Consider the following 19,448-nt stretch of genomic DNA (forward strand, 5'->3'; position numbering starts at 1 on the left):
TGGGGGAGCGTAAGCCATACCAGTGTGAGGATAGTAGTGTTGAGGGGTTCTTTCAGAGAACAGCGGTCTAGGAGCCCGGTATCTTCTTCCTCCCGATGCTGCCATAATTGTTTCTTCTTTCTTTTTGCCTTTGGCCATTCCTCCAGACCCGCCTTGGATGGCTTGGGAGGTTGCTCTTATGGCTGACTGGCTCAAGATTCTACCAATTTTTAGCCCATTCTCTACCATCTCTCCGATTTTTATTGCCTCTGCAAAAGGCTTGCCCATGGCTGACATCATATTCTGAAAGTAGTCTGCTTCCTGGGCTTGAAGGAAAACAGTGACCATCTCTACCTCATCCATCGGAGGCTTCACTCTTGACGCCTGTTCGCGCCACTTAATTGCATATTCGCGGAAACTTTCTGAGGGCTTTTTCTTTAGATTCGCCAAGGAGTTCCTGTCTGGCGCGATGTCTATGTTGTACTGAAATTGTCGAACAAAGTCCCGGGCCAGATCGTCCCAAATATGCCAACGCGAGACATCTTGGTCCATATACCATTCTGAGGCAATGCCCACTAAGCTTTCCCCGAAATATGCCATCAACAATTCTTCTTTGCCAACGGCTCCCCGTAACTGATTGCAATACTTCTTCAGGTGAGCAATGGGGTCACCGTGTCCGTCATACTTCTCAAATTTTGGTGTTTTGAACCCTGACGGCAAATGTACATACGGGAACATACATAGGTCTGTATAGGAGACACTCTTTTGCCCGCTCAAGCCTTGCATTTTTTTAAGCTCTGCTCGAGGCTTCTCATTCTCTTTGCCATCTCATCCTGCTCTGGGGCTTTGGGGGTTTTGTCCTGCCCCGGTGTAAGCTCGTATGGTGGCTGCTGAGAGTAGGTGTATTTTGAGTATAATGAGGAGGGTCAGCCTGAAAGACGGGATTTTGGAATGCGAAAACCGAGGGATCGAAAGCATGCTTGGGTAGTGATGGTTGTGTGGTGGCGGAGCATGGTGGAGTCGTAAAGATGTTGGGAGCAGCTCCGGATGGGAACACCTGGGGGCGAACCTCAGAAGGTGTTCCTAGGAAGTGAGCAGTTATGGTAGGTTGCCCCAAAGGAGTGTTTGAGTGGCTGATGGGGACAGTAGTAGCACCTCCAGATCTAGGGAATAACTCCGGGAATCCGGGAATGGTGCTTAGAGGTTCCTTGCCGTTGTTCCAAGCATCCCACATTTCCATCAATCGCAGGCGCAAGATCCGATTTTCTTCAGCTGTAAAAGACTCAGAGGCCGGGACCCCCGAGATAGGGCTGTCTTCAGGTATGGGGATTGCAGGCAGAGTCATTTCAGACGACATCTCTGTATTTCCTTTGGATCTGGTGAAATAGCGATGTGAGGCCAGCTTACCACAAACCAAACACTGTTTCTAAAAAGCTCAGCTGGAATATGACAGCAACAACAGTTAGTTTTGAAACAAATAACAGATAGGTAACCGCACATTAGAGTGTGATGCACCTATACAGTTAAATGAATATCTACATGTTTGCTTCGGTTGCATGCGTCATCCCGGCTTTTCTCTTGTTTCTTTTCTTTCTCTCTTTGTTTGTCTCTCATTTTTCTTTTTCCTTTTCTGCTTTTCCCTTTTCTTTGCCATGGTTTTTTTTGTTTTTTCTCGATTCCTTATTTTCTCTTCCTGCGTTTCTTTCTCTCTTGTTTTTCTTTTCTTTCCTTCCTTCGTACTTTCCCCCTTTTTTTGTTTTTTTTTGTTTTTTAGGGGTACGGTCGAATCCTATGGAGATTGCCTACGTATCATGACCCCGCATGAATCAGACCAAGCGTAGTTCTTGCAAATAAATGCAAACATAAATGCAATTTTTTTGGGAATTTTCAAATTTTCATTAATAACAACTGCGATTACAAAGCTACTAGACTATTTTTTCTTTTTTTTTCGGAAAAGGAAAGTACAAAAACCAGACTGAAAAGCAAAAATACAGACTCGATTATCTAAGAATACATCAAAGCTTCAAATCTTGGGGCCCGCTGGGCATCACTCGGCATCGCCGCGGGCCTGCGTGCAAGACCCTTTTGCAACTGATCCAGATCGTTCATGACCTGGCGAACAAATATCATCACGGAGGCAAAGAACGTGGTACGACCCATCCGCTCACTGGCCTGACACTTCATGACAATATAGTCGGCAATGTTTCTGATTCTTTCCCTGATTTGGCCCTTTTCTTGGAGTAGCCGACTTATCTGTTGGGTACGAGCCTCTAGCACCTGAGAATCCTGGAAGTGAAGGTCTTGTAACAATTTTATTTCCTTTTCCATCTCAGCGATTAACCCATAGCACTGTTCCTTTTCGGCCTTAAATTCTTTGTCCCGCCGAGCTGCCTTTTCTTCAAGAGTATTCATTTTTCTTTTCATGTTAGCAATGGTTCCCTCATAGTTTCTCTTCATTTGTTGTACGAACTGGGCTCTTTCCTCAGTCTTCTTTGCCCATTGTGCCCGAAGTCTTGCCATGTTTCCTTCAGATTTTCCCAATTCTTCCTGAGAGTCCAGGACTTGCTTCTTTAACCCTTTTATCAATCTCTCGTCGGATAGACTTCTTTCTCGATTCCTGACATCTATTTTCATTTGCTGGATTTGGGCCTTGAGAGCTTCATTCTCCTGGGCCAATTTCTTTTTATCACCTTCATCAGCTGCGGCTTGCAGGCTGTTTTCAAACCGAAGCTCCTGAACCTGTTTTTCCAATGCTCCTATTCGGGCCCTGTACTCCTTTTCCATGGCCAACCAATCCCATTGCACTTGGGCTTCGTTAGTAAATTGTTGTACATGTGGCCTTTTGGCAGGTCTCTCAGGAATTTGAAATCTTTTACCAAACCAGACCAAGTATTTGGGATCTACCTCACCTCTGGCTCGGTCCTGTACTATAGTCTTAGGCTCAAGGTACCTGCACTCATCCATATCTTTCGGATTCTGCCTTCAGGGAATGCAGCTTTCGGGCCTAACTCGATGACTTGCCCACTCAGGTCTTCATCATTGTGCACCGTCTGGAATTTTCCAAATTGTCGCAAAACTCGGTAAGGAGCATAGGGTTGAATGCTTCGAATACCCATCAAAAGAATATAAGAGACCTCTGCTGATGAGTATACAGCTTCAGTAGCAGGAAGCCATCCATAAGCCCATTCAATTTTATCTGCGGCGGGGGATCTTAAACATGACGACCAGGCCTCAGTACCCTCAGGGAACTCAATACCTATCACCCGGGTCTCGAATTCTGCAATACAACTCAAACCGGTTAAACCGTAGTTCATATAGCCTGTGCGGTGACGAGTGTCCNCAAAGGAAAACAAGTGAAAGCTCCTGAAGAAGAAAAAGCATGGAGTGGAGAGGAAGAAGAAGATGAATCTGAAAAAGAACAGGACAGATTTGTCCTTTTTGGCAGGAGAAAAATTATGAAAGGAAGAATTCTGAAAGATCTGGAGGAGCCAGGCATGAAAAGATTGGTTGATGCCCTGGATGCACAGGGGTGGAAGGACATGGTTCTTCAACTAGATGGCAGGCTGGCAAGGAAAGAGCTGATCGAGTTTATGGCAAATGCCACTGTGGTGAATAGGGTTGTTACAAGCTTGGTGAAGAGAGTAGAGGTGCAGTTTGACGCACCTAAATTGGGTAGAATTCTAGACATACCCTGTGAGGGCTATGATGACTATACTAGGCAAAGGTGGCCTTGTCTAGACTCTCTCCCTTTTGCTCTCCAAATCACCAGAAATTTCTGTGATACCAAGTCTGCTGATGAAGTGCCTGAGGCTAGGTTCATGCAAAAGAGTGAGATGAAGCCTGAGCACAAGGTGCTCTTTGAGTTTGTGAACAAGTGTTTGCTGCCCAGACATGAGAGAAGGCACACTGCGAATTACATGGACCTGGTCCTTCTGGAGTGTCTTCTGAGAGGAAAGCAGATTAACTGGCCTGCTTTCATTGTCAAGCTGCTGGATAGAGTCATCAATGGCTCCAAGGCTCATGCCACACCTTATGGGTTTATACTGACAACTGTCTTGGCTAAGTTAGATGTGCCATTGAAAAAGTTGGAGATGGCCTCCAGCAAAGAGCACTTTAGAATCAAAACTCTGCAGGCTTGTGACTATCTCCTAAGTGTAACCCCAGTTGAACCTGGTTCATCCTTGAAGACTCCTGTGAATAGCAAAGTTAGGGCATTGGTTCTAGAGTGTGAAACAAAAGATGCAGAAATTGCTAGGCTCCAGGCTCGTATTACTGAACTAGAAAGTGAAAGAAATGGCCTCAAAGCTGAGCTAGCAAAGGAAAAGGAAAAGAGTGAAGGGATGCTCCAAACAATGCTCAATCCTTCTTCAATCCCAACCCTCTAGTTCCTCCAAGCCCTAGAACCAGTTTAGAAACCCCCTGAGTGACCCAGATTCGGGACTTTTCTGTTTTTGCTCATGGTTGGATGTTTGTTTTTATTTTTGTGGTCTGTTTTATAGAAACACCTCCTAATCAATGACAATGTGCTTTGTTTTCTCTTGTTCTATGAAACTTCTGATCATAATAGCTAAATTTCTTGTGAAGTTGATTATTGATTAACTGAATCATGTTTTCACTTGCAGTTGCCCCAGATAGTCAACACTGTAAGCTCCCCGGCAACGTCGCCAAAAAGTTGATCGCTGCCGACTCGACACTACACTAAGGTAGGTGTTGGCACAAGTTCAGATGAAGTTTTGAAGATTGACAAAATGAACTTAGTCATGAACCAAGTCCATCATGTGAGACAGACACAGTGTTGATATACTTATACACGTGACATACGTGTGAAGATAAGTCTCAAGGGTCAGCAACAATATCTTCTGAGTTGATCGAAAAGGTTGCATAGGATAAGGAGTTGAAGTCTACTTATGTGAAGAGAACTGCATCCGGATAAAGAATAAGGATTGGAGTTTGAATTGTTCTAGGACTCGAATTTGATGAAGGATCAGCAATTCGAGTTTTAATCAAACTCTGATTACTAACTCTATAAATAATAATGATTGTTCTCTGTTACAGGGTAGCACACAAACGCAGAAGTGAAACTAAATTGAAGAGCAAAATAGCAAGGCTTTTTGCAAGCAATTTACGTGAGATTCAAGTGTGCAAACCTGAAGCTACTTGGACAAGATAGAAGAACCAATTCCATTGTGTCTTTCTTTTATTCTAGTTCAATTGTAGTAGGTGTTCTAAAATTGTACCTTTCAGCTTTCATAGAAGCAATTGTATTAGGTACTTTGAGTATTCAAGTTAGAGTTAACTTGAAAGTGTCGCAGCAGTTGAGGCTGTGTGCCACACTGGGATTAGAGTTTAATCCTTAGGTTTACAAGAGTTTTGTAAATGCTGTTTTGGCTCAGTGATTTTAGTGGAAGTTTGGGAAAATCCTACTGAGTAGTAGGTCGTGGTTTTTTCACCTTTTGAGCCAGGTGTTTTCCACGTAAAAAATCTCTGTGTTCTTTATTTTATGCACTTATTATNCCTGATTGTACCTTGATTCCCAATTGTGTCTGATTGTGTTGTTCCAATTGTTACCGCCTTGTGTTGGTTATTGTTATTCCAGTTACCGCTGCCTTGTTGATTGCCCAATTGCTTTGGGACGCCATTGTTGATTCCCTTGATTTCTTCTATTTCCTTGGTAGTTATTGACATATTGACATTCCTCACTTTGATCATCATAACACTCATTCGAATAACCACCACCATTATTGTTGTTGTCAAATTGCTCACCATTACCTTGAGGTTGTTGTTGCCCTCTTTGCCTCCTTTTCAACATAGAGACACTCTCCATTGCATTGACTTGGCGCGGGTTTTGGACTTGTTGCAATTGCGCCTTCGCCAATTGATTCGTAGTTGTTGTAAGCTTGGCAATAGCTTGGCCATGATCGTTCAATTCCTTGTGCAAATGGATTACCGTGGGGTCACCTTGGGGCGCATTCGCTCGGCTTTGCCATGCCGAAGACATGTCAACCATTTCATCAAGTACATCACATGCCTCTTGGTAAGAAAGTTTCATAAAGTTCCCTCCGGCCAATTGGTTCACAATGCACTGATTCGTGGTGTTGATGCCCCGATAAAAGTTTTGTTGTATCATCGCCTCGGTCATGTCGTTATTAGGGTACTCCTTCACCATTGTTCTATATCTTTCCCATATCTCATGCAAAGGTTCCGTTGGCATTTGCTTGAAAGCCAGAATTTCATCCCGAAGAGCTGCCATATGACTTGGAGAAAAGAACTTGGCAATGAATTTGTCCGCCAATTCATCCCATGTATGGATAGAATGATTTGGAAGCCTTTCTAACCAATCCAACGCTTTACCCCGAAGAGAAAACGGGAAAAGCCTCAATCTCAACGCATCCTCTGACACGTTTGTTTGTTTGCGGCCCCAGCATGTATCTACGAACCCCTTCAAGTGCTTGTATGCATTTTGATCGGAGGCGCCCGTAAATACCCTCTTTGCTCGAGCAAGGTCAACATAACATTTGTGATTTGAAATTTCCCCGCCCGAATTCGGGGAGGAACAATGGCACTCGCGTACCCTTGATTTGGCAGAACCCGAGGAACTGCTCTTGGAGGTGGGAGAGGAGGGTCTGGAACGTTGCCATTTACATTGGCCTGACGGCCTCTACGTGGAACGGGAGGCACAAGAACCTCCTCAGCTCAAGATCATCTACCTCCTCCCCCGCAAGCACGTTGCCAAGAGGGTCGTTTCCATTAAAGCCATAGTACCTGAATAATCGACACAAACAAAATTAGTAAACAAGAAGGAAAGAGAAGCAAAACACAAAACTCAGATAGTCAACACCGTAAGCTCCCCGGCAACGACGCCAAAAAGTGGTCACTGCCGACTCAACACTACACTAAGGTAGGAAGAGCGGTTGCAATAGCTTTTACCCGAATAGTGGTTCGGGATAGAATTTCCACAGAGAGCTAGTAGTGGAGTTGTATTATCTGTCTAGACTAGTGATGCGGTTGTGCTTCTAATATCACTTCAAACATCTTTGGTTTTGATTTTTATATCTACTATTATAAGACTAATGTTTAGAACTAAACTATGCTTCGGGAATATTGCTAAGTTGTATTTAATATAGAGAACGACACTAGGGTCTTGGAATTGCCTAGGTGGCTAATTAACGGGTAGATGCTACTAAGGATAGATTGACATATTTGGGGCTTATGCTATAACCGTTGCACAATTGTACCCACTCTCACATCTCTCGGTAGAGAGAGTGATTTTGCCCAATTGACTCTCTCGAGACCAATTGGGTAGGCCAATTAGACCAAGCAACTAGGGTTCAAGTAGGGTGATTACTCTCTCGAGATTTAACCCGTTAATTGGGACTACCATTTCTCATGGTTCCATCCCAATTCCTTGTAGGGTAAATTTTGGGGTCATAGACTCTCTTTCTCAAGAAGAGTTAAACCCACCAAGCTAGAATCAGTGTTTGCAACCACCAATCCTTAATAAAAACCTAAAATTAACCCAAATAACAAACACCCAATATCAATCTAACCTTAGATGGCAACACCCAGCAATTACCCATACTAGGGTTGAGCCACAACCCTAGCTAGTGAGTTTAGCTACTCATGCTAGATACAAAAATTAAAGAAATAGATGAAGAAGTAAACATATTAATTAATTGTTAGGAAGAAATACAATATTGAAGAGGAAAAGTTCCAAAAATGGCTAAACTATTCGGTCTCACGAACTCAGCTGCTTCAGAAAATAAAACTTGACCTAAAAAATGGAAAAAGGTCCTATTTATACTGGGCTGAAAAAACTGGACAAAAATACACCTGCGGGGTCAGCACGGACCGCGCAAACATGACCTCGGCCACACTGGCTCTTGAACTCTTGGTTTCTGCTTCTCTGAAGTTGAGGACCGCGGACCGCGTGAAAATGTAGTGCGGCCGCGGTGGAAGTTGGTGCGGCCGCACAAAAATGAACGCGGGCCGCTTTGCTTGGAAGTGGTCAAATTTTTGTCTCTGAATCTCTACTCTGCGGACCGCGTAAAAGAGTAGCGCGGCCGCGGAGCCTGACCGCGGACCGCGGACCGTGTGGAATTAACCGCGACCGCGTAGCCTTCCCCTTGAATCTGCCATCCTCTGAACCTCCTAGTGCGGCCGCGTTCACAGTTGCGCGGTCCGCACTAGGTCCTCTTTTCCTCAACTTGCTTAGTCTTTGACACTTGAGCAGGTTTCACTCCTTTTTGAGCCGATATTTGACATTCGTCGCTTTGTCGATCAAACCTGCAATCAAGTACAACTTGTGAGCATTTTGGGACTATTTTGTAGCAATTTTTAACCAAAGCATAGGCAAGTAGGGGCATAAAACACGTTAAGATCCTAACTTATCAGTGATGCCGTGCCATGATTTTGTGAGGTAACGCTCGAAGGGTGATGTCGTGCGGATTTTGTTGATTCATATGGTGAGGACGAGAGTAAAAGCACGAAGGGTGATGCCGTGCATGTGTTACCGTTTCATTTTTCTTGTTGCTCTATATATGATGTTCATTGTGTTTCCTTAATGATGTTTCCGTATTGATTTACTGTTAGAACCTGACATTTCCCCACAACATGTCCCCTCCCCTCTTTATTCTGTTGATTTCTGTTGTTATGTTTCTGCTTGTATATGATTTAACTGCACAGGTATATATGATTGTCGTGTCCTAGCCTCGTCACTACTTCGCCGAGGTTAGGCTCGACACTTACTCAGTACATGGGTCGGTTGTACTGATACTACACTCTGCACTCTTTTGTGCAGATTTCGGTACCGGACCCAGTGAGTAGCTGAGGTAGCTGCCTTCAGTTCAGGGAGACTCAGGTAGATCTGCTGGCGTCCGCAGAGCCTAAAGTCCCCCCCTCTGTTTAGTTTTTCTGCTGTCTCTTTTCATTCCGAGAACAGTGTATTTTTCTTTCCAGACTTGTATTTGTAGTAAAAATCTTAGTTGTTCGTGAATTTGTGACACCAAATTCGTGGGTAGACATGTATTGAAGTATTTGGATTTAATTTAACTCTTCCGCATTTATCATCTATTTTACTTTACTTTATGTTTATAATTATTGGGGTTGATTGTTATTGTGTAGAACCGTAATAGTTGGCTTGCCTAGCTTTCACGAGTAGGCGTCATCACGACTCCCGAGGGTGGGAAATCTGGGTCGTGACAAGCTAATACAATCAAAAAACAATTCAACTAGCATATGATACCAATATAGTATAAATGTCACGACCCAAAATCCATTAAGGGTCGTGATGGCGCCGGACACCGCTGTCAGGCAAGACAACCAAATACTTATTTAAACTCCAGTTTTAACAAATTTTGAAACACCAAGATTTTCCTTTAAATTTCATAAGTAGAAAGATAACTGCTTCAATTCAAATTAAATACTAGCAATCAATACAAAATATTTACAAACCATCCCTGAACCCGGTGTCACAAGTGCATGAGCATCTACTGATGAGGAAATAAAATACAATACAACATCCGTCCGAAATACAGTGGACAGAAAGAAAATACAATTTACTGGAAGGGACTTTACTAGCTGCGGGCCGCCTCGAATAATGCAACTCACCTAGTCCCCGAATCATCCGTGCTGCTATACCCAGTAGGCCGCTAGAGTAACATATACCTGTGCAACAAAAATGCACAGAAGTGTAGTATGAGTACGTAAACAACGTGACTCAATGAGTATCCCGCCTAACCTCGAAGAGGTAGAGACGAGATGGTCAACCTGGACACTCACTAGCGGTCCAATAATAGTATACTAAACGTGTGAGGAAATCGATGGTNTCCTAAACTTCTAAAATTGTGACTAAAGTCCTATTTTAGAAGACTCTAGAGCATTCTAGTTTCAGCCACTTGTAAAATTTCCATTCGAACTCCCTATTTTGCCCTCACTATTTCCCTTGAATTACCCATTTAAGCTAATTGACCCAGTTAACTGAACCCAAACCCCACGACTAATTAAAGTCTAATTTATTCAGCTAAAACCAGCCTAATTGAACTAATCCTAACAGCTAATTGAAAACAAACACTGAATTTAGAAACAAAATGATGCATCAAAGGAGTTTAACTCAATTACTTAACTAATTCAACACAGTTACTAATTATTAATTACTGAACGGCTACTAATCAAATTGCAACCAAATGACCACATTGTTATCAGAAGGAAAACAGCTACATCAAAACTGAATCAAATCCAACTAAACTAACAACTAATTACTTGAACTAATTAACTATCATTTGAACATTTAAACTAACAGACGTAAAACGAAGCATACATCAGAATTGACCCAAATTAAAAATCAGAAATAGCACAGAAGAACTAGACTCAAATTGATTAAAACGACTAATTAATTAAGAAGAAACACTAAGAAACCTAAGGAAACTCACCGACCATTTTTCAGATTCAACATTTGACCGATTCCAATGGGGTTTGAGTGTTATTGACCATGAGTTCTTCATGAGGGAAGCCCGGGGACCATGTGGTATCAATTTGGGATAATTTGGTGCAACTAGGGTTTTGTCCGGCAAACTTCAAATCGATATTCGAGAAGTTCCGGCCATATTCGAGGGTCAGGGCCTTGGGGGTTTGATAGAGGAGGTTATGGTGGTCTTGTGGTGTAAACTTGGTGGAGTTTGGGGAAGGTGACGTTTTGGCCGGAAAATCTTTAATCCAAGATTCGACACATTTAAGTAAAGTTCGATGGAAACCAATCACGGATTTGGAAAGAGGGGAAGAAGAGGAACAAAGGGTGTTAATTTGGAGTGATTTGGAGACGGACCGCCGCCGTGGGCGATTTCCGGCGGCGGTTCACGGCGGCGTTACACATGTCTGCTTTTGGGTGTGATGAGGGAGACGAGACGGGGGGGGGGGGGGGGAGGGCTTTCCGACATTTAAATATCAAGCGTTCCCTAGTTGCTGGCCGTTGATCTAAGTATCCTAGACGGCTGGGATTGCTTGACGCCAAAACGGCGTCGTTTTGATTCCATTGGGGCAGGCCGAGTTAGAGACTAGATTGGGCCTGGGCATGGGGTGATTTTTGGTCCGATTTTTAGAGTCCTTATGTGCATGGCCCGAAATCAAAAACCTTTTAATTCTTTTTATCTTTGTTTTCTTTTCTTTATTTTGTTTTCATTTTGTATTTTTATATTTTTTCTGATTTTATTAAATGCAAGATTAAAATAAAAGACCCAATTGGCTCTACAATTATACTAATTAATTTCCAAAGAAAACTTAAGACAAATTTTATAAATTAAAAATAGAAATGCAAGGACCATTTTGGTATTTTCTTTATTTTTGTAATATTAAAATGCACACTATTTTTGTATATATTTTTGGAATTATGTCAATAAAAAATACACACAAAAATGCAAACAAGACACAAAATCATGCAATTAATTCCTAAAAATTCAAATAATAAAGGAAAACCCTAATTCTAAGGAATTTTATAGGAGAAATTTAAGCGTGGCAAAAATCACGTGCTCACAGTCTCCAGCCGCTTCTGCGGTCCATCCCTCTCTTCTGCGGGGCCGCTTCTGCGGTCCCATTTCTGCAGAAGCGGAAATACCAGCAACCAGCAGACCTCAGCCTTCCCAAAAATTCATTTTTGATCCGTTAACCACCCGGAATTCACCCGAGGCCCCCGGGACCTCAACCAACCCTACCAACCAATCCCAAAACACGTTACGGACTTGATCGAGGCCTCAAATCACATCAAACAACGCTAAAATCATGAATCAACCCCCAATCCAAGCTTTATGAACTTTAGAACTTCCAACTTTTACTTTCGATGCTTAAACCAATCAAATCACGTCTGATTGACCTCAAATTTTACACACAAGTCATATTTGACATTATAGACCTACTGCAACTTTCGAAATGGGATTCCGACCCCGATATCAAAAAGTGCACTCCCGGTCAAACTTCTCAAAAACCTTCTAATTTCTATCTTTAGCCAAATGGCTCCAAAATGACCTACGGACCTCCGAATTAACTTCCGATCGCGCCCCCAACTCCAGAATCACCATACAGAGCTATTCACAGTCTCGGAATCCCAAACGGGCATTGATAACACTGAAATGCACTTCAAGCCAAACTTATGAAATTTCTTCTAAAAAGCTAACTTCCACAATAGGCGCCAAAACACTCCCGGGTTATCCAAAACCGAACCGGGCATACGCCCAAGTCCGAAAGCATTATACGAACCTGCTGGAACCTTCAGATCCCGATTCCGAGGTCGTTTACTCAAAAATCCGATCCTAGTTCATTCTTTCAACTTTCAGCTTCTGAAATGAGAATTCTCTTCCCAAATGGACTCTGAACTTCCCGGAACTTAATTCCGACCATGCGTACAAGTCATAATAACTGAAATAAAGCTGCTCATGGCCTCAGGCTGCTGAACGGAGTGCTAGAACTCAAAACGACCGGTCGGGTCATTACATTCTCTCCCACTTAAACAAACGTTCGTCCTCGAACGTGCTGAGAACTATACTGGAGTAGTCTGAAATCACTGTTTAACACCTCATGCACCTTCCTGTGCTACCATAACTCTGTTGAGCACATCAGCTCGATCAATTCTGAAGATATTCCCTTTTATTAAGGCAAATAAGCCTTAGAGCCAAATTCCAACATCCGGAATTCTATGCCTGACCTGTTTCCAACATACGATCACCATATCGAGCACTACACGCTGTACCCAAACATGACTGTATAACTTTGCTAAATTCATACCTTTTCTTTACTTACCGGACCACGATAACATTTTCTGTTCAACTTAGTTGAAATTCCATGAATCTGATGCTCCCATTGAACCCCATAACATTCACCGGTCTTGCTCCAACTCCTACAATACCGTCACAATGGAAGAGATGTGAAGAAATTCATAATCAACTGTCGAGCCAACCAATCATTGAGTCTATTCTTCTGACAGGAAACGTTACCATATTCTGAACCAAATAGCGATCTTTGCTCCTTAACATATTTCACGTAATCAGATTGCGCTGATCCTAAATCCAACAATCTCGTCTCACCCAATACGAACTGCTCAGGCAATGAGCCATCCCGACATAACCAAAAGTCTCGTTTGATGCCACGATGTGCCGATAGGCTACAAATTCGAACGCGACACCAAAGGAAAACGAACTCTGGAAGGAAATCCAATTACCCCGCTCGCGAATCATACATGCGACGCGGCAACATACTACACCGACACCCCGCTCGCGAATCATACATGCGACGTGGGCTCACGGCTAATATGAGCTTCCCTCAAAAAACAGGAAATGAAGCACATCAAACAGATATAGGGAACTATGCTCAATATCACCCTGCTGCGGTATACCACCCGATTCAAATATCATAGATCTCGCATAAGGAGATTGCCCACCGAGCGAAATTCGCTCATTATAACAACATACCGAATATCGGTCATAAGCATGCTAAGTGCATAATACCATCCCTGAGGGAACATATAGCGCTATAAGCTACGAAACCCAAGCACAACTGAGGTGTGATATATAAGTTGAATCCCAAGAGCCCTTTGGCTCATATAACATCATTTCTACTCGGATCCTCCACACATAAGCAATTTCTCAAGCCGTCCCACAACTCACATGGTGCAACGTATCACTATTCGAAATATCTGACAGCGAAATAACACCCTGACTACTCCTCCACAAGGAGCACATTACTGAAATGAACACAACTGGCCTGACATAGAGCCCAAATTCACATTTACACCCATCCACCGACCTCAAGTCGGTCCTGATCATATCAAACTAAGCCAATAACCCTTCAAAGGCCCATACTAAGTTTTCCTCTTCTCATCACACACAAGGACAACCATCATAACCGGAGCGAACTCCCACAGTCCATAACCCAATAAACAGAGTGCCCTCCAGGCATAAATTCTCAAATTAATGATATTACCACAATCCTCATACTTGGTCTAGATCTTAAATCAATCAAGTGGCTACGTCCCCCATTTATGAAACCTTCCTGTGGGACACTCCCCCACAATCTACCATAACAATTTACTGGGTCTTACCTCTAACCCACCGACCGCACTAACGTTGAAAAGTGATCAAGAGTCATTAACCATGATCCAAGCCCTCTTTACAAAACACCAATCTCAGGTGACGCTGAAGACATTGCCGACTTACTTTAAACACCGAAGTTCCTTTCCTGCTCATCCGAGCTCGTGACATCCTCACCAGCACCAAGCTGCAACCTTGATCCTCACTGCACCCAATGTGCCGACATACGATAGAACACGATTTTAACATTAATATTCTAACACTTCATCATATAAGAACTTTTCAGTTAACTCACTTTAGGAAAATTATAGCAACACACAGGTAAATTCCCATAACCTTAGAATATGCAAACATCTAAGTAGTGGTCTAAGCCACCACAGCCCTTCCGGAATCTACCTCCACATAACAAGCCATAACGGTAGACTGCTTCAAAATAATATCATTTACGGCGGCTGACAAGCCTCATACGTACCGCCACAGATCACTTGCATAACTTAATCACGCTGAAAGAGCTGACCTCCACCGCCAATATGCCAACTAAATTAAGGCTAACCAATCTATCTTCTCCCAATTTATCCTTGATTGCCTTAGAAATAATACTAATTCCATCCAACACATAGCATTTCCCATCTGCACTCATCTCGAGTGACCTGGAATCACGAGACCATGCTGTCTCAAATACTATGAACTGACCCATATCTCTCAACTGCTACACCGCAAGCCAAAACATCACAGAACGTTCCGAGTCTCCATTCGTAAGCTGCTGCAAAAGCTTCATTCTCAACTGCACCCATAGGCTCGAAATCATTAAGTATCATACTTCATCTTCTGAATTTCACTAGGACCGCTGCTGAGAGCCACCCGCTCTGACTCGGCCTCGAATATAACCAATTCCCTAAACTTTCTAGCACATGAGTGCCCCATTGGTGATGCACCTGGCGGAATCATTTCCCTTGAATCCCACACTTATACGAGGCATAAACCCTGAATCCTTTCTCAGATCCGAACATGAGCCAACAAGGCCAACCATGGCACACCTTCAACAATCCCTTTGCTCAGTTCACCTCTTATGTTCCTTTCCCGTAGCTAGAATAACCCATCAATATACTAATAGCCAGAAACCTTGCAAGTAATCAACTCTGCAACCCCATCACAAGCGGTGGGACTCTCCCACTTAGCTTGAAGCCATAATTCCACCGATCTGGAACTCACTCGTCCTCTTTATTTCTTATTGACATAACCTTGCACAATCAACCGCCAAAATTCTCGAGATCCCTCTGTAAAACCCCCTCCTTATACTCTAAATCATCCACCACATTCGCACGATCGATCCTTTCGCTACATACCCGATAAGATTCTTCACAGAAGCCTCGCCAACCACGCGATTGCTAATCTGCTCACTTAGCTAACTCACCTATAGAAGGCTCTCCCCGGCATCTTCCAACACTGCTGAACATGGTACAATCACTACGACATCAATGACCCTTCCTGAGTCTGAGCTCACACTCCAGTTGCACAGGTCCATTTTACCCCTTGTGGACATCACTGAAATGTGCGAGAGCCTCCTCCCAATTCAAAGCCATGCTGCATCCTTCTTCATTTAAGCGACTCCTTTCCGTTATATTGAACCCCCGGCCGCACAAGAACCCCTACTTCAAATTGAATCAGTAGACCCCGATTACCAATCACTAATATTATCAATTCACTCCAAACTCTCCTTAAGGTACGCGGTCCTTCCACTGCAAGCCCATATGCATCTCCGCCACTCTCCCACTTTGGCGGAACTCATCCCCTTAATCGACTACTCAACCTTTGCTTCATATACATGGCCTTTTAGCAATTTAAACTCCGCCTGACACTTCCCACATGCCTTTCTCATCTTTTGCTGCTCAGTTGTTGCCTTAATAAAATTTATCTTCATGGGACTTGAATCCTCAATTTGCTACTAACTCCAAACCTTTCCGAAGGTCATCTTTTTTTTTTGAACCGTTAACAATAGAAATACTGATTCAATCCTGAACCACCGCATCCTGCGATATCTGATAGTTGTATCCCCGATACTATTTCACAATACCCTGCCTCAAAGGCGGATTGTAGAAGATCATAACACCGACAACTTAATACGTCCAATTAGGACATCGACACCCTAATATAGAAGAAAGATTCCCCCACGCTTGCAATTACCAAGTCTCATTACTTCCATCAGTCCATATCTGACCATCCTTAGCTCGATTGTCCTTCCCTCCCGGGAATAAAATACTGAATCTCTTGATTATGTATTGAGTAAACTTTCCTTCAAGTCATTCACTGCCCCGACACGTAGGCAATCATCCTACCATCATATCACTACTGCACAACATTCGTTCATAAGCATCGCGACAATTTGTGCCTAGCCTCAAAGCCCTCAAAAATACCGCTACTGGGCTGAAACAATAAAATATTCTTCCATAAGGCGACGACAATAATCTGATCAGCTATACCGGGAGAAACATCCTGTATCACATCTGTAGTACCATTACGATTCTTCAATTTTCGATTTACATCAAGCGCTTCGCGTCGCATAAGATTGAGTAAGAAAGAAACAAAGGCATAAGCCTCACATGAAGTCAAATCGCACGATAAGGAATCAAGAAGGGAAGTACTCCTAACAGTCCTTCAGCCTCCCGAGGATAAGTACAGACGTCTCCGTACCGATCCGCGAGACTCTACTAGACTTGCTCATGACTCGTGAGACCCTAGGAACCTAGTGCTCTGATACCATGTTGTCACTACCCAAAATCCACTACGGGTCGTGATGGCGCCGGACACCTTTGTCAGGCAAGCCGACTAAATACTTAATTAAATTCTCGTTTTAATACTTTTTGAAATCCAGGATTTTCCTTCCACTTTTCGTAAATTAAAAAAAAGGTTCACTATTTCGATTCAAATTAAATAATAATCAATTAATACAGATATTTCGAAAAAACCATCCCAGAACCCGGTGTCACAAGTGCATGAGCATCTATTGATAAGGAAATTGAAATACAACATCTGTCCGAAATACAGTGGATAGGGAATAAATATAAAAATGTTGAAAGGAACTACACTAGCTGCGGGCCGCCTCGCATACTGCAACTCACCTAGTCCCCGAATCATCCATGCTGCTATGCCTAGTAGGCCGCTAAGGTAACATATACCTGTGCAACAAAAATGCACAGAAGTGTAGTATGAGTACGTAATCAACGTGTACTCAGTGAGTATCCCGCCTAACCTCGAAGAGGTAGAGACGAGATAGTCAACCTGGACACTCACTAGCGGTCCAATAATAATATACTAAACGTGTATGGAAATCATGGATTCATATAGCATGTCCTAATTCACAAAGCTGTAAAACAGGTAAACTCCTTTTAACAATTAACAAAGGATTTTCAAGATTTACTTCTCTTCATTTTAATCAATTCATCCCAAGCCATGAAAGGTGATATCATCATTTAAAGTTTCTCATGCATCAATATATAAAAGATATCATGCGCAAATCATATCGAGGCGACGGCCCGATCCAACAGAAAATAAATGTGCACTTGCCGAGGGTCGACGGCGCGCCTATAGATGCATCTATTTCCCCGCTCGCGAATTAATCATGCGACGCAGTCAACATAAAATAAACACATACCCTGCTCACGAATCATACATGCGACGCAGGTACACATAGAGATACATGCTCAATCATCAAGTAAGAACTTATCAGGGAGTGTTTATTATAATATATCCAACTCTCTTTTAACAAATTTTAAGTAGTAAGGTTAAATCCCTTTAGAAATTCATTTACAAATTCCATGTGATATAAGCAATTTAAGCTATCAAAGAGTTTACAAATAATCCAAGTATTCATGCTTTTGGGTCCTAGCTACCCGGACAATAGCATAATAGTAGCTACGCACGGACTCTCGTCACCTCGTGCGTACGTAGCCCCCACAAATAGGAGCACATAACCAATTTAACTCACCTATGGGGTAAATTCCCCCTCACAAGATTAGAAAGGAGACTCACCTCGCTCCGAAGACTCATAACCGGCATGCCCCCCTTCTGGGGACTCTTAATTTGATGCACCATGCTCCAGAAACAATGCCAAACGGTTACGGGCAAATCCATTAATATATGCCTAAAATTTGATCATTGTACAAAAACTAAAATTCATATAAAATTCCTAACTCCGATCGCGAACAAAGTTGACCAAAACGCCCTCCGGCCACGTTGCCCAGGATCCAAAATTTCTAAGACACAACGACTTACCCTGCTATCCGCTACCAGCTAAAATATATTAATTTACTCCTGTCCATGGTCAAATTCGATAGATCATAATTCACGAACCAATTTTCTAGGTCTTCCTCAACCACACAAGTTTTCTACAATCTTCATCTCAAATCATCACTATCTGGTATTCTAACTCATATAGGTGGGTAACTTACCTTCCATGTGATGGAATCCCTTCTAAAAATCCTCCAAGAATCGCCCCAAGCCAAGAAAAATATGATGAGAAATGGCCAAAATCGGATTTTAAAACAACATTTTGCCCCAGCTCTTTCCGCATCTGCGGCTCCCAGACCGCTTCTGCGGTCCCGCAGATGCGGCCCCAATACCGCATCTGCGGTCCTCACCAGGCCTCCCCCTTTCCGCTTCTGCGCTCCATCCCCCGCAGGTGCGGTCCTGCATCTGCGTCAAAATGACCGCATCTGCGGTCCCAGCTTCCATCGTCTCCAGCCGCTTCTGCGGTCCATCCCTCGCTTCTGCGGTCCCATTTCCGCAGAAGCGGAAATACCAGCAACCAACAGACCTCAGCCTTCCCAAAAATCCATTTTTGATCCGTTAACCACCCGGAATTCACCCGAGGCCCCCGGGACCTCAACTAACCCTACCAACCAATCCCAAAACACGTTACGGACTTGCTCGAGGCCTCAAATCACATCAAACAACACTAAAATCATGAATCAACCCCCAATCCAAGCTTTATGAACTCTTGAACTTCCAACTTTTACTTTCGATGCTTAAACCTATCAAATCACGTCCGATTGACCTCAAATTTTGCACACAAGTCATATTTGATATTACGGACCTACTGCAACTTCCGGAATCGGATTCCGACCCCGATATCAAAAAGTCCACTCCCGGTCAAACTTCTCAAAAACCTTCAAATTTCTATCTTTAGCCAAATGGCTCCAAAATGACCTACGGACCTCCGAATTCACTTTCCGATCGTGTCCCCAACTCCAGAATCACCATACGGAGCTATTCACAGTCTCGGAATCCCAAACGGGCATCGATGACACTGAAATGCACTTCAAGCCAAACTTATAAAATTTCTTCTAATATGCTAACTTCCACAATAGGCGCCAAAACACTCCCGGGTTATCCAAAACCCGA

Source organism: Nicotiana attenuata, unplaced genomic scaffold, assembly GCF_001879085.1.
Source record: "Nicotiana attenuata strain UT unplaced genomic scaffold, NIATTr2, whole genome shotgun sequence".
Taxonomy (NCBI): Eukaryota; Viridiplantae; Streptophyta; class Magnoliopsida; order Solanales; family Solanaceae; genus Nicotiana; species Nicotiana attenuata.